General features: G+C 41.0%; 1 long non-coding RNA gene across 1 annotated transcript; it reads left to right on the top strand.

Annotated features, from left to right (window-relative positions):
* The first annotated feature begins 5,756 nt into the window (after positions 1-5,756).
* Positions 5,757-15,327, top strand: LOC146712394 (uncharacterized). The gene is made up of 3 exons (XR_014916936.1): positions 5,757-6,229; positions 6,321-6,773; positions 15,214-15,327. It is a non-coding gene; the product is annotated as an uncharacterized LOC146712394 (long non-coding RNA).
* The last annotated feature ends 225 nt before the right edge of the window (positions 15,328-15,552 follow it).

The following is a 15,552-nucleotide window of genomic DNA, read 5'->3' as shown; positions in this document are numbered from 1 at the left end:
ACGCATCGTGTCTTCCTTACTCTGCTCTTCACCTGCTTTTACAGGTAACATATTTGTCATCGAGGTCTTCATCCTTGGGACCCGTAACATAGTAACTTCTTCATTGTTATACTTCTATAGTTTTCCCATTTTGTGAGCTGTGGATGTGGAAAGTGTCTCAGTGACACATCCACATGAAAACGGCGTTACCTTCGTTCATTTGCACGTCAAATGAACGAGCTGTTTGGACTTTAACGTCACAGCTGATGCTTCGATACTCGAACTCAAGAGTTCAGCTTCCACTCAGAGGTACAAGTACACACAGCAAAGATAAACGTGTACACAAGGTGGAACCCACAAGTGCACAGCTCCAACCAGAGATGGGAAGTAATCCGATTACTTTTTTCAAGAAACGAGTAAAGTGAGGGATTACTATTGCAAAAAAGGTAATTAGATTACTGTTACTTTCCCGTAAGCACGCTGCGTTACTGCGTTACTAAAACCGCAGCTGTGTGCAGATGAACAATGGATAATCTATCGAGTGTGGAGAGAGTGTGAGCGTGCAGCGTTTAAAGCGTGGAAGCACTGACCTTACTTTGAGTTTGACTCTGTAAAAAGTGACAAAAACATTAGCGTCCGCTGTTCACTGCGTGGGAAGACAACATGCTCACTCACTATGTGTTAATGGGCATGCTTATTTATAACTTTGATAAAATGTCATAAAAATAATTCCATGCCAGCTCACCATTGGTGATCAGGTAGTTTCTGTTCCAGTTCCAGTCCCATAAATCATGAAGCTTGCTGCCAGAAAAGCTTCAAATCTCCTTTGAAAGCTGTTTGTGGTCTTGATTGTGGGAGCTTCAGTTGTCTGACTCCAGCTGCCACACAGTGCTCACTGATATCATTTGCAAAAACCCCAGTGTGACAATATTTATCAGTGAAGCAGAAATCAGGAAGTGACGACTTTTCTTTGAACATTTGCTAAGGCTAAGCTGTGCTTTCTACCACAGTTGGGAATTTCCTGGTTTACAACAAATTATTGTGTCAACACCGCATAAGATTTCAAACTACAGGAAAATCACTGGAGTTATAAGAGGCAGACAACGACACACACACCACATGCATGCTGTTGCTATTTATTGTGGATTAACCTGTCAAGGGCAAGAACAAAAGAATTCTGCCTCAAATACAGGAAATCATAGCTTTCCTGTATTTCCTCCATTGTTGGCATGCTGGTTAGTGCTGTTGCTCCACAGTAAGAAGGTCCTGGGCTAAATTATCCATGAATGTAAACGGCTGTGTGTTTCTATCTGATAGACTGGTGAGCTGTCCAGGGTGTACCCTGCCTGGTAACCTATCACTTCAGGGTTATTTCCCAGCCCTGCTGCAACCAGGATAGAGATAGGAGGATGGTAGTTGTTGTAGACCCATTCAATTTCAATTGAAGGATTAAAATGTTCCAGGAGCTCAACTTACTCCATCTGAACATGTTTCAATCGTGTTTTATGAACACAACATGCAGCTTTACTGAATATGAAAAGGTTGTGTTGATTTAACTCAGTTGTTTAAGTTTCTGCCAAAGCAAAACCTTTGTGTGCAACCAGTGTCCACTATTGAATCAAGTCAATCCAACATGTTTTTGTCAGTGCAAAAAGGAGTTACGGTGCCTGTATTCCTGCACAATATTGTCCCGGGAGGGAGAAAAACTTTCTGGTGAAGTTTTGGTTGATTTTTGGGTTTTGCTTGACACTAGGTTGATTTTATCAGTGAGGTTTGGATTGTTTTCTTTCTCTAAGAGAGAGAAAGATGGTTTTATGCTTGGACATGTTTGCAATGGGCCCCAGTATTTGTTACTTTATTAGTATTTTATTGGTTGCGTTTGTTTGTGCTTTTGTTACAGTGCACTGAGATAAGAACATCTGAGAGGTGTGATCCACCGGTGGTGATATTTTGGTATTTTGTGAGTTCCCGATTTAACAAATCAGCTCTTTAATCCAGACCTGAGAGGTTGAACTTTAAAGCGCTATAAAATATTCTTACTGGAAACAGTGGCAAAGTGTTTTTCTCCATGATTATAATGGGCTTGGGAGAAATTCACTTATGTGACATTGATCACATGAGAAGTCCTGAGCCTAAAAGGATTGCAGCGAGTCAATCCAGTCCAAAAACAAGGAGCTGTTTTCCTTTAAAATGATGACGTCATCTTGCTGGTGATGGAGGCTCGAATAGGCTGCGCGTGAGACTCCATTATCAGCAATATCTGGTATGAATGTGTGTGGATGTATGCATGTGACTGGACTGTGATGGACTGACGACTAAAAGTTTAACTGACTTGATACTGAGACAAAAACGGTGCCGACTTTAGGATTAGTGAATGTCCACAACAATTCACCCAGCCTGTAGAAGAAGGGTGGAAGTTTTGTCTTGCTTTGTTTGTGCAGGAGCAGAAGGATGACAGAGACTAAAGGGGGAGGCTGTAGCTTCACATGAGTGTGAGCTGCAGACTGAACCCTTTGGTTGCTAATGTTGAGTCACTGATGTTTGCATTAAGAAAATTGTGTTTTATTAGCTGTGTTTTAATTAAGGTATCACATTATATTGTTGGGAATGTTAAATGCTAAAGTGAAGAAAAGCTTTGATTTCACTCATGACTGAACATGTTATTATTAACCATAGCAGGCCACTGTAAAGAGTCAATTAGCTTTTATAGATGGAAAAAAAGGCCAAAAACTCTGTTAATACCTATGAATAACAGGCAATGATAGACTTGTCACATTCAAAATAGAGATATGTAATAACAAACACGGGTCCGTGTCATTTAGGTTCTCCATTGAAATAGTCAATCATTTAGAAAAGTAGAATATATATATATATGTCTCAATGCTGTTTCTCAATAATATTAAAAACCTAAAAACTATTGTTGTGGAAGATAGAAGTCACTGTGACAGCCCTCTGACTGTGGAGGACGTTTGTAATCCTATTTCTGCACTTAAGGCCAACAAATCTCCCGGCACAGATGGTTTAACTGCAGAGTTTTATGAATCATTTTCTAATCTCCTGGCTCCGTTCTTACTGCAGCTTTTCATAGGAAGTGTAGAGAATAACATCCTCCCTCCTACTCTTACTCAGGGTCTCATAACACTTATTCCAAAGCCAAACAAAGACTTACTTCTTATTGATAATTGGAGACCCATCTGTCTGCTCAATGATGACTATGAGATTATGGCTTTAGTACTTGCTAACAGAATGAAAGAGTTCTTGGACACAATTATCGATGAGACACAATCAGGCTTTATGAGAAACAGACACCTTTCTAAGAACATGAGACTGGTTTTAGATCTACTTGATTACTCTGATTTGGTATCTGACTATAGCTTCATTCTCCTCCTGGATTTTTTAAAGGCTTTTGATACAATTGAACATCAATTTATTTTCCACTCTTTGGAAAAATTTGGCATTTTTCTGTAAAGCTATCAAAACCTTGTACACAAATGGCAATAGCTCAATTAAAATGATTAAGACTCCACCCCGAGATTTGACCTGTTATACAAGGAATCAGCACAGCTGATAAGGAGCTCATCATCAGCCAGCTAGCTGATGACACCACACTCTTCTTGAAGAATGCAAATCAAATCCGTCCAGCCCTTAGTGTTATTAGTGATTTCTCTGAGGCATGTTAATACTTTTAGCTATTTTATATCCATAAATGTAAGTTTATTAATAAAACACCATATTTCTGCCTTTTTATAAGGATATGAATTGTACATACAATCAATTTCAGACTCAACCAACAAAAAGCCTCTCAGAACAATATTTATATTGTAACAGTTGCTATTGTAATGCAGTGTATCACCACATGGCGGCGCCTCCTGTCTCACGACTGGTGTCACCCCCTTTTTGTTCTTCTTTGCACTCCTCCTGTAATGGATGCTCCCGTGTGTACGCGGACTAGTGTGCTCTTTAGTAATGTGTGGTAGAGGTAGCACTTTTATTTTTGATATTGTAAATAAATGAGTACTTTTTGGAAAGTCAGAAGCTGTTGCTCATTCGCTATCCACCTGCACACCTCCGCGGCTGGCTTCATCTCCACTGCACGTTACAATATGTTGATTTTTTTCGCCTACTCATATCATAATTTTTTTACTCCTGGTTCTGTATGTTCATGTTCTGTTCTTTTGTAAACTTCATCTGTTTGTATGTTGTATACTCATTGTGTTTCAATAAAGTTCGATTTAAAAAGAGGTACGTTCTAAACGAAGCTTCAGACGTCACTGATCACGTGACTCTGGCCAAACGAATCAAGCCTCGACACGGTGCTTCTGAAGCAGCGCGTTGATCTTTCTGACACACGCACCGGAGCGTCAGCTTCAAGCGGACCATCACTACGTCTCACATCTAAAGGTGTCAAGGTAACTTTGAACTGAGTTCAGTCAATCTGGAGTTTTCCCAAGTTTTCTGTTGCTCTCTGTGAGAGAAGAGCGTTAAAGGCGGGGCTCTCCAGAGTCCAGCAAAACAGGAAACCACAGCTGGGTGTGTGTAAGTGTGCAAACCAATAGAATGCATCGTGGTGGGGGGGCATCACGGGCATTGGCAAGAAAAAAAGAAAATAATCGGTCGTACCCATGCTTCCCCGACGTCATGCCAGCGCATATTGGGAAATTCGTAGGCACCGATCGGTTTTCTATCAGCCATTTGCTGGGAGTAAGGGCGCCCTCCGTTTGCGAGGTGCGCCTGCTGCTGGCGGCACAGGGAGGAGAGGGCGGGGCGGCGGGGAGTCTCTGGCTGGCTGGAGCGGCATCTAATAACCAACTCGCAAAAGAAAATAAAAACAACACAACAAACAGATATTATGATACAGACTTATAATCTGCACCGATGTTTTTTCTAAATTCTATAAAGTGAGCGCGAGAGCCCTCGGTGCGCCTGCGCGCTGCTGAAGTCAAAGTAAACTTTATTGTCATCTCCGCTACAGACAGTCCAGCATATAGAGAGACGAGACGACGAGGCTGCAGTTACAGCGGTGCAAGTAAACAAACAATAAATATAAGAAGAGTAAGAAAATAAATCTACACTTTAGGACTCAGGGTAAAGGATCAATAACAATTTAATTTATAATTTACAGTTTGATGATTTAAAGTCTCACACAACCCGTCAAAAGGGGCGGGGCCGGCTGCTTCCAAGTAGAGCACATTTCATTTATAATGATGTAAATCCAAGCCCATCATGGATTCACGATCTGAATCCTGGGTTGTGTGAAATCCCAGAAATCAACCTTAGACAAAGTGAATCTGTGAACTAAGGTGTAGGTCTGTTAGGTTAATTGCGCTGATCCTCGGGTTGGGGGATTTGTGTTTGTACTGGAGCGCAAAATTCAAACCAATGGAAGATGGACAACAAAAGTTCAAAGCCATCAGGTGCTCAGGTTAGAAAAAAGAGAAAAGATGCAGGTAAGCAGACGTGTGATTGGATAATGGCAGCTCATCCTGAACCAATCAGACTAAACTCCAAACAATACATTATGTTACAGATTTTAATATTAATTAGTCATTGTTACTTGTTGATTTGTCCTTTTCTCATTGTGTGACGAATTATGACGACTGTTTGGTAGCTGTTATTGTCTCTCTCTCTCTCTTCATGTGTGTTTCTCTGGTGAAACAATAGTTTTGTGTTAATGTTAGGGCTGCACGATTTTGCATAAAATGAGAATCACGATTTTTTGGCTTAGAATTGAGATCATGATTCTCTCATAACAATAAATAAACATAAAACAACAAATGTCTCACGTTTTGTTGTTGCAGCAAAATGTTGTCCTGCTTGAAATTCCGTCTCCACCGTTGCTCGACGCTGCGTGTACAGAGCAGGTAGTGCAACAATAGAAAAATAGTTGTGGGACGGCACTGTGTAGCGTTTGTCTAGGGTGTTGATCGTTTTCCTAAATCCCTCGTTTTGCACAGTGTTGATGGAGCCATATCTTTGGTCAGGTGATAAGTGATAGCCTCCGTGATGTCTTTGTGCCTGCGGGAGTTCGACGTGTATAGGGAAGCGCTGTATAAGGTTCCCGTTATTAATGTTTGGGTGGTTGACCGGGACGGATTTTCTCCTGTCACTTTCTCGTCATCCCTGACGTGCTCTCCGTTGTTTTTTCCTGCTAATTTTAGCATCACACGGCACAGCTTCTGTATCACGTGGTATAAGGCTCCGCCCTTGTCATTTGTTGAGCAGGAAGAGTGAGCGCTTGGTTTCATGCAGAGTACGTCCCGGATCAAAATGTGAAGTTTTACAAATCACCACTTCTTTAGTTAATATCATTTCAGTCTCAGACAATCTCGTTTCTCTTACAGAGGTTGAATGCACCTTCTGCGGATGGCGGTACCACACAGTGTGCGTGGACTTCCCCTGCACAGAAGGCAACTACAAATGCTGTGAATGCTAAATAAACAGAAACAAATGATCCCTGTTGTCTTTGCTTGATGATTGGTTTGAGTCTTGACAATCCACATTGCTGGTGTTGCATCTTTCAATGGCAGCAATGGCAGGTATCAGTGTTCAAACCTTTTGTGTTTGTTTCCAACAAGTTGCCCACCTCGGGAAACAAAAATGTGTTCTTTTACTTGTCAGATGAACATATGAGACACTTTGACTCTTCAGTGCAGTGTGGAGCCTAACAAAGATCTGTTTTGTGTCCCAGCTGATCAGCAGGAGGAGGAGAGTCTGACGGAGCAGCAGAGGAACATTTTCAGCTACTTGGACTCAGCTCAGCCACTACAGAGGAAACAATGAGCTCAACACAGAAGGTGACAGACAGAGCAGGACCATATGACCAAAGATATTTATCACCATATACATTTGAACATTTGCCATAACGATGTAGCTGACGATAGAATTGACACCAGACAAAATACTTTACAGCTCCACAACTTTATTAAAAACCCATCAATGTATTTTCACTGAAACAAGCAGCTGTTGTTTATGTACATTAAAGTTATATAAAAATGTAACAGTGCAAATGCAAATTCCTCGCTGACAGTTTAACCAAAAGGCGTTTCCAGTGGAAACTGGCCGACACATCCTGAGCATAACCATGTATAATATCCACTAAACTTCAGAAGAGGTTATACAGTCGTGGCCAAAAGGTTTGAGAATTGCATAAATATTGGAACCTGGAGAAGTTGCTGCTTAAGTTTTTATAATAGCATTTTGCCTGCACTCCAGAATGTTATGAGGAGTGATCAGATGAACTGCATCGTCCTTCTTTGCCATGAAAACGAACTTAATCCCCAAAAAGCCTTACCACTGCATTTCATTGCTGTCATCAAAGGACCTGCTGAGACCATTTCAGTGATCGTCTTTGATAGGTTTTAGAGTATAAACCTATTCGCTGGAACGTTGAAGACAATATAATTACACTGCAAAAGCAAGACACTTGTAGGCAAGCTTCTTCATGTTACTCGTGCACGGGAGAGAACTGGACAACCGCTTGACTCCAGTTGGTCTCGTCCGTCCTCCCATACCACTGTCCTTTTATTGAGGTTACATGAATATGCATAGGTTCATTAACATATGACGTCCACATACACACAAAGAGTACCTTGCCTGGGTGTGTGTATGTGTGTGTGTGTGTGAGGTACTGCTGATCAAAGGGTCATAAAAGCACACAAGCAAACATCCTTGGTCAGGAAGAGGGTAGACTAGACCCCCCCCCCCCCCCCCCCCCCCCCCCCGGTAAGGAAGTCCAGCAGGTCATCTGAACAGAAAAGCACTCAGACTAGAACAGACATAGCTACGTTAATCCTACCATAAATCAGCAAGGGAAGATACGATCTCTCCTCTCTTCATGCTACACAGAGTTGTTACAGACCTCTTAGGATGAGACATTCTTTAAATCTACAAATGATTATATACTTCTAAGCATATGTGAGTAAATGTTTCTAAGCATAAATGACAATCAACAATACAACTCTAACAGTCTTCTTAACTCAGGTGAGAATGTTGGCGAGCACGAGGCTGGAGATCATCATGGCTGTATCCCGATTCAGGTTCTGCAGCTTTAAAGTCCTCAAGGGCCGCGTACTCAAAGACCGCTAAGGCCGAAGTGCGAGGCTCGTAGGCTCGTGAAATGGGACGTCTAGCCTCCGTCGCGCTGCCCAGGTTGCCTAGCAACCATGATACTAACAGCTGGAAACGTTTCATACAGCTTTGTTTGACAGAAATGAAGGAGAACATATTTAGTTCATTTGTTTCTACATGAGCTCTGTGTGATTTGATGAGTATCTGAGGCTGAGACCACAGGACTGTGAAACATGATTGTTGGGCTTCATTTCTGTGCTGAACAGTCGTTTAAGATTAGCTGTAAATAACAATTAGCTGATGTTGTTCATGAGACTAAAGTCATCTCACTGTGGTAATGTAAATATAATATGACCAATATTATAGTTATTATATTAATCACTTCACTCACAGACAAGTATCTGTGACAGCGTGTATATAGATGTATCATATATAAGAGACAAATATTGTTCATTTAATATGTTGGTACTAAATTTGGCTCAGTGCTTACATATATGTGTAAAAAGCAAATGTAGGAGCTGTGATAACTGTGTCTGATAGAATGAAGAGTAGACTGATATATGAAATATTCCTTTATTGGGTGAGAAAATCAGACCATGTCATAACTGCTTTAAGTCATACAGAATAGATATCAGAGCCTTAAACAGGCTGACTTCTGCTAAATGGGTCAAACTGGGCAGAAAGTCTACAAACACATAACATCCTTATAGAATATGATGTAACACTATAGATCAACTTAGCTCAGAATATATAAAGCATATAAACAGTTACAGCAATACGTTGGCGATTCTGTTCTCAGACATGTGAAGCTAGAGACACCGGCAACCATAGTCAATTGTCTTCCAGGGGCCAGAGCAGGCGACATTGAAGGAAATTTAAAACTGCTGGCTAAGGGTAAACGTAAATTCAGTAAAATCATAATTCACGTCGGCAGTAATGACACCCGGTTACGCCAATCGGAGGTCACTAAAATCAATATTGAATCGGTGTGCAACTTTGCCAAAACAATGTCGGACTCTGTAGTTTTCTCTGGTCCCCTCCCCAATCAGACCAGGAGTGACTTGTTTAGCCGCATGTTCTCCTTAAATTGCTGGCTGTCTGAGTGGTGTCCCAGAAACGATGTGGGCTTCATAGATAATTGGCAAACCTTCTGGAGGAAACCTGGTCTTGTTACGAGAGACGGCATCCATCCCACTTTGGATGGAGCAGCTCTCATTTCTAGAAATATGGACAAATTTATTAAACCCCCCCAAAATATGACTATCCAGAGTTGGGACCAGGAAGCAGAGTTGCAGTCTTACACGCCTCTCTGCAGCTTCTCTCCTCCTGCTACCCCCCCCCCCCCCCCAAAAAAAACCCCCCATCTCCATAGAGACTGTGTCAGCTTCCAAAAAGACAAAAAACAAACTAAAAACCAGCAACAAACAACTTAAACATAAACAATTACAAAGAAAGAACAATACAGTATCCACATCTGAACCAAAGAGTAAAACAGTGAAATGTGGATTATTAAATATTAGGTCTCTCTCCTCCAAGTCTCTGTTAGTACATGACTTAATAATTGATCAACAAATTGATTTACTCTGCCTTACAGAAACCTGGTTGCAGCAGGATGATTATGTTAGTTTAAATGAATCAACACCCCCGAGTCATTCTAACTACCAGAAATCTCGAAGCACAGGCTGAGGGGGCGGTGTGGCAGCAATTTTTCACACCAGCCTATTAATTAATGAAAGACCAAAACTAGGGATGGGTATTGATAAGATTTTAACGATTCCGATTAGAGCAGGGCGATATGGCCAAAAATATTTATCACGATATATATTTGAAAATTTGCGATAACGATATAACTGACGATATAATTGATGCGAGACAAAATACAACTCCACAACATTACTAGCGCAAAAAGACAACCTTCCATTTATTTTCACTTAAACAAGAAGCTGGTTTTTATGTACATTAAAGCTTTATAAAAATGTAACAGTGCAAATGCAAATTCCTTGCTGAAAGTTTAACCAAAAGGCATTTCCAGTAGAAATGGGCTGACATATCCTGAGCATAACCATGTATAATATCGACTGAAGTTAAAAAGAGGTGCTTTGCAACATTAAACTGCAGTGTGCAGTACGTATTTTTCGGACCATAAGGTGCACGTGATTATAAGGCACATTAAGCGAAACAAAGCAGTCAGATAAATCAAACTTTATTAAACTCATTCTTCTTGCTTCCTCCACTTCTGTACCATTGATTCATTAATGTTGAATTCTCTGGCAGCTGTTCTATTCCCATGTTGTTGCAGTATATTAATGACTAACCTTGTATTGTGGATGGATTATCTCAGTTGTTCTCCTGACTGAAGTTTGGTCCGTTTACAGCATCCTGCCATGCGATTGCATTTGTCTCTAACTATCAGGCACGTTAACTTTTCTAAGTGGAAAAGTGTTGGTGTTCGTCCTCCAGCTTCACTGTTTATGTTATGCTAACATAGCTGTGTTGCTAGCGATCACGTAGCATATCGTTATATACCAGTTAGCCCACCTTCAGTAACCCTACAAACGTCACTGCTGTTTAGTTTCCTGTCTTCATTTATGTTGGAAGTGATAGCAGAGCTGTACGTTTGAATTTTTCCAGAAATCTCTGTCAGAACATGCTATATCATGCTTGGGTAACTAGCAAAACTAGTGAGCTAACTTCCGCTAGCTTCCTGCTAACTTCTAACTCCGTTAAATGTAATAACTTTTGTTTTCATGGATGCCTGGAAGCTAAACTTCATAGTTACACCTGGTAAAGCAGCAATGCTGATCGTTTTATTAAAGATGAAAGAATTTAGACAGTTTTTAAGTCTAGGTGATGCTGCAGTGTTTGTTTGACCTATAGCATACGGAGTTTAGGACCCAGATTACTCCCAGATTTAAGAGCATCTTAGTCCGACAAATACGACAATAACGACGGCCGCTTGCATGTTCTGCAAAAAATGTGCTTTGTGTATCTGACGGACAAACACCAAACCAGTTCCACATCACTGAAGTTGCACCATTTTTACAAACCAATTCTGGTTCATTTGTTTCACTCAACAATCGGCCATGTGCGTATGAAAACAAAGGCACTGCGCATGCGCGTTTTACTCATATTCTATCGCGATATTTCATTTTCCTATCGTTGCCTAACTTTATACCGGTATTACCGTGAACGGTATAATATGGCCCAGCCCTAATTCCGATTCCATTTTCGATTCTGTTTAACGATTCGATTCTTTATCGATTCTCTTATCGATTCTTATTTTTAAAAAAGGAGAACACTGAGGTCGATTAGCTTAGAACTTTATTTTTTATCTTCTCTTTGAACAAGATAGAAATTTAGGAGTAACATGGCCTTACAAACCCAACAGTGAGATCTTAAGAGATCCAGCCTGCGGCTCTTCAATGGGGTGTCACAGGGTCCCCAGGAAAAAAATGTAAATGTAAAATAATAAAATAAATATTCTCCTGTAGCAATAACAAAGTGTAACATAAATTATTCTGTAGCAATTACACAAGAATATCCAGTAATGTCCCTGCCTACAATTAAACACATTCACTTACCAAAGTGAAATCGGGGGCATCTGCTGTGGCAAACGGGTGCAAGCCTTTGACCACAAACTCAGTCACTGCTCGGTGACATTCGTCTATCCTGGCCTGAAAGGAGACGCTACCGGTAGACTGCAGTGAGAACTGCCAGCATCTGAGCCAGCCAGACTCTGTCTGTCTCATCACGGTCCCCTAAATGCACAGTAATGGCAGGTTTGTAATAAGGCAGATCGCGCTAACATAATATGCACTGTTAGTTGATTATTTACCTGCCGCATTAACGGGAGAGGACGTGCAAACGTTACTGCTGCTGCTGGGTTGAGATTCACGAGTCCGGAGCGGAATTAAAAACACGACATTCATTTAAGGTTATCACGTGTTTTGTGAGCAAATGCTTTTGCATATTCGTAGTGTTTCCTCCCTTAAATGAAATATCTACTTTGCAAGTATTGCAAGTTGCCCTGTTGTCATCCGTTCTCGTAAAGTATAACCAAGCTTTTGAGCATTTGAGCCGCTGGCGCCGTGTTTCCTGCCAGGTAAATGACGCTCTGCAACGTGGTGACGTCATTCGGGGCGACTGGAATCGATAAGGGAATCGTTTGCAAAAATGGCAAACGATTCCAAGGAATTGAAACAGTGGGAACCGGTTCTCAACAAGAACCGGGTTTCGATACCCATCCCTAACCAAGACAGACTTTTAATTCATTTGAAAGCCTGATGCTTAACATTGTCCACCCCAGCTGTGAAACTCAGAAACCAGTCTTACTTGTTATCATCTATCGTCCACCTGGGCCTTACACAGAGTTTCTGTCTGATTTCTCAGACTGTATATCTAATTTAGTTCTGAGCTCAGATAAAATAATTATTGTGGGTGATTTTAACATCCATGTAGATGCGAAGAATGACAGCCTCAACATGGCATTTAATCTGTTATTAGACTCAATTGGTTTCTCTCAAAATGTAAAAGAACCCACCCACCACTTTAATCACACTCTAGATCTTGTTTTAACATATGGCATCGAACCTGAACATTTAACAGTGTTTCCTGAAAACCCTCTCCTGTCTGATCATTTCCTGATAACATTTACTTTTACAATAATTGATTACACAGCGGTGGAGAGTAGACTTTATCAAAGTAGATGTCTTTCTGAAAGCACTGTAACTAAGTTTAAGAATATAATCCACCCACTGTTATCATCTCCAATGCCCTGTACCAACACAGAGCAGAGCAGCTATCTGAACGCTACCCCAACAGAGGTCGATTATCTTGTTAATAATTTCACCTCCTCACTACGTACGACTCTGGATACTGTAGCTCCTGTGAAAACTAAGGCCTCAAATCAGAAGTACCTGACTCCGTGGTATAATTCTCAAACACGTACCCTAAAGCAGATGACTCGTAATCTGGAGAGGAAATGGCGTGTCACAAATCTAGAGGATCATCATTTAGCCTGGAGAAATAGTTTGCTGCTTTATAAGAAAGCCCTCCGCAAAGCCAGAACATCTTACTATTCATCACTGATTGAAGAAAATAAGAACAACCCTAGGTTTCTCTTCAGCACTGTAGCCAGGCTGACAAAAAGTCAGAGCTCTTTTGAGCCAACCATCCCTTTAACGTTAACTAGTAATGACTTCATGAACTTCTTCACAAATAAAATTTTTATCATTAGAGAAAAAATTACCAATAATCATCCCACAGATGTAATATTATCTACAGTTACTCTTAGTACCATTGATGTTAAGTTAGACTCTTTTTCTCCAATTGATCTTTCTGAGTTAACTTCAATAATTACTTCCTCCAAACCATCAACGTGTCTTTTAGACCCCATTCCTACAAAACTGCTCAAAGAAGTCCTGCCATTAATTAATTCTTCGATCTTAAATATGATCAACCTATCTCTAATAATCGGCTATGTACCACAGGCCTTCAAGCTGGCTGTAGTTAAACCTTTACTCAAAAAGCCATCTCTAGACCCAGCAGTCTTAGCTAATTATAGGCCAATCTCCAACCTTCCTTTCATATCAAAAATCCTTGAAAGAGTAGTTGTCAAACAGCTAACAGATCATCTGCAGAGGAATGGTTTATTTGAAGAGTTTCAGTCAGGTTTCAGAGCTCAGCACAGCACAGAAACAGCCTTAGTGAAGGTTACAAATGATCTTCTTATGGCCTCTGACAGTGGACTCATCTCTGTGCTTGTCCTGCTAGACCTCAGTGCAGCTTTCGATACTGTTGACCATAATATCCTATTAGAGCGATTAGAACATGCTGTAGTTATTTCAGGTACTGCACTGCAGTGGTTTGTATCATATCTATCTAATAGACTCCAATTCGTGCATGTAAATGGAGAGTCCTCTTCACACACTGAGGTTAATTATGGAGTTCCACAGGGTTCAGTGCTAGGACCAATTCTGTTTACATTATACATGCTTCCCTTAGGCAGTATCATTAGAAGACATAGCATACATTTTCACTGCTATGCAGATGACACCCAGCTCTATCTGTCCATGAAGCCAGATAACACACACCAATTAGTTAAACTGCAGGAATGTCTTAAAGACATAAAGACCTGGATGGCCGCTAACTTTCTGCTTCTTAATTCAGATAAAACTGAGGTTATTGTACTCGGCCCTGAAAATCTTAGAAATATGGTATCTAACCAGATTCTTACTCTGGATGGCATTACCTTGGCCTCCAGTAATGCGGTGAGGAACCTTGGAGTCATTTTTGACCAGGACATGTCCTTCAACGCACATATTAAACAAATATGTAAGACTGCTTTCTTCCATTTGCGCAACATCTCTAAAATTAGAAATATCCTGTCTCAGAGTGACGCTGAAAAACTAGTTAATGCATTTATTACTTCCAGGCTGGACTACTGTAATTCATTATTATCAGGATGTCCAAAAAACTCACTGAAAAGCCTTCAGCTAATCCAAAATGCTGCAGCAAGAGTCCTGACAGGGACTAGAAAGAGAGAGCATATTTCTCCTGTTTTGGCTTCCCTTCATTGGCTTCCTGTTAAATCCAGAATTGAATTCAAAATCCTGCTCCTCACATACAAGGTCTTAAATAATCAGGCCCCATCTTATCTTAATGACCTTATAGTACCATATCACCCTATTAGAGCGCTCCGCTCTCGCTCTGCAGGCCTACTTGTTGTTCCTAGAGTATTTAAAAGTAGAATGGGAGGGAGAGCCTTCAGTTTTCAGGCCCCTCTTCTGTGGAACCAGCTTCCAGTTTGGATTCGGGAGACAGAAACTATCTCTACTTTTAAGATTAGGCTTAAAACTTTCCTTTTTGCTAAAGCATATAGTTAGGGCTGGACCAGGTGACCCTGGATCCTCCCTTAGTTATGCTGCAATAGATGTAGGCTGCCGGGGGATTCCCATGATAGTGTTTGAACAGTCATGAATTATCTTTAACAGCAGGTTGGATGTAATGTGTTAGAACTACCAGCAGGTGGGGATAAGAGACCTTTAAGGTGTTTGGTGCCACGCTCCACCTTCAGGTTTAAAACTAGTGTTAATGGAGTTTGAAGGTTGAGTTTGTTCCACGACTGCATTTCACTCACTGCCTCTGTTTGTATCTCTGTCACTGCAGGACCAACATGGAGCCAGAAGTCAGCGCTCTCAGGAGGCCGACAAACCTCACAGAAGAAAGGGAGAGAAAAAACACACCTGTGACGAGTGTGGGAAGGGTTTTACTGTGAGGGCTTCACTAAAACGGCATCAGGTCATCCACACTGGAGAGAGACCGTTCAGCTGTGACTTGTGTGGAAAGTCTTTTTCCTTGAAGGGTTCCCTAAAACAACACCAACTCGTCCACAGTGGAGTTAAAGCGTACAGCTGTGATCAGTGTGGCAGAGCTTTTACTCGCAGTAGCCACTTACAGAGTCATCTAGTTACCCACTCTGGAATTAAGGCATACAGCTGTGATCAG

This window comes from Copadichromis virginalis, linkage group LG3 (genome assembly GCF_057382275.1).
Source record: "Copadichromis virginalis isolate Kocher_CV1m ecotype Utaka linkage group LG3, C_Virginalis_male_GT1.1, whole genome shotgun sequence".
In the NCBI taxonomy this organism is placed as follows: Eukaryota; Metazoa; Chordata; class Actinopteri; order Cichliformes; family Cichlidae; genus Copadichromis; species Copadichromis virginalis.
Note: the sequence above shows the minus strand (reverse complement) of the source record. Positions and strands in the feature narration are given on the sequence as shown.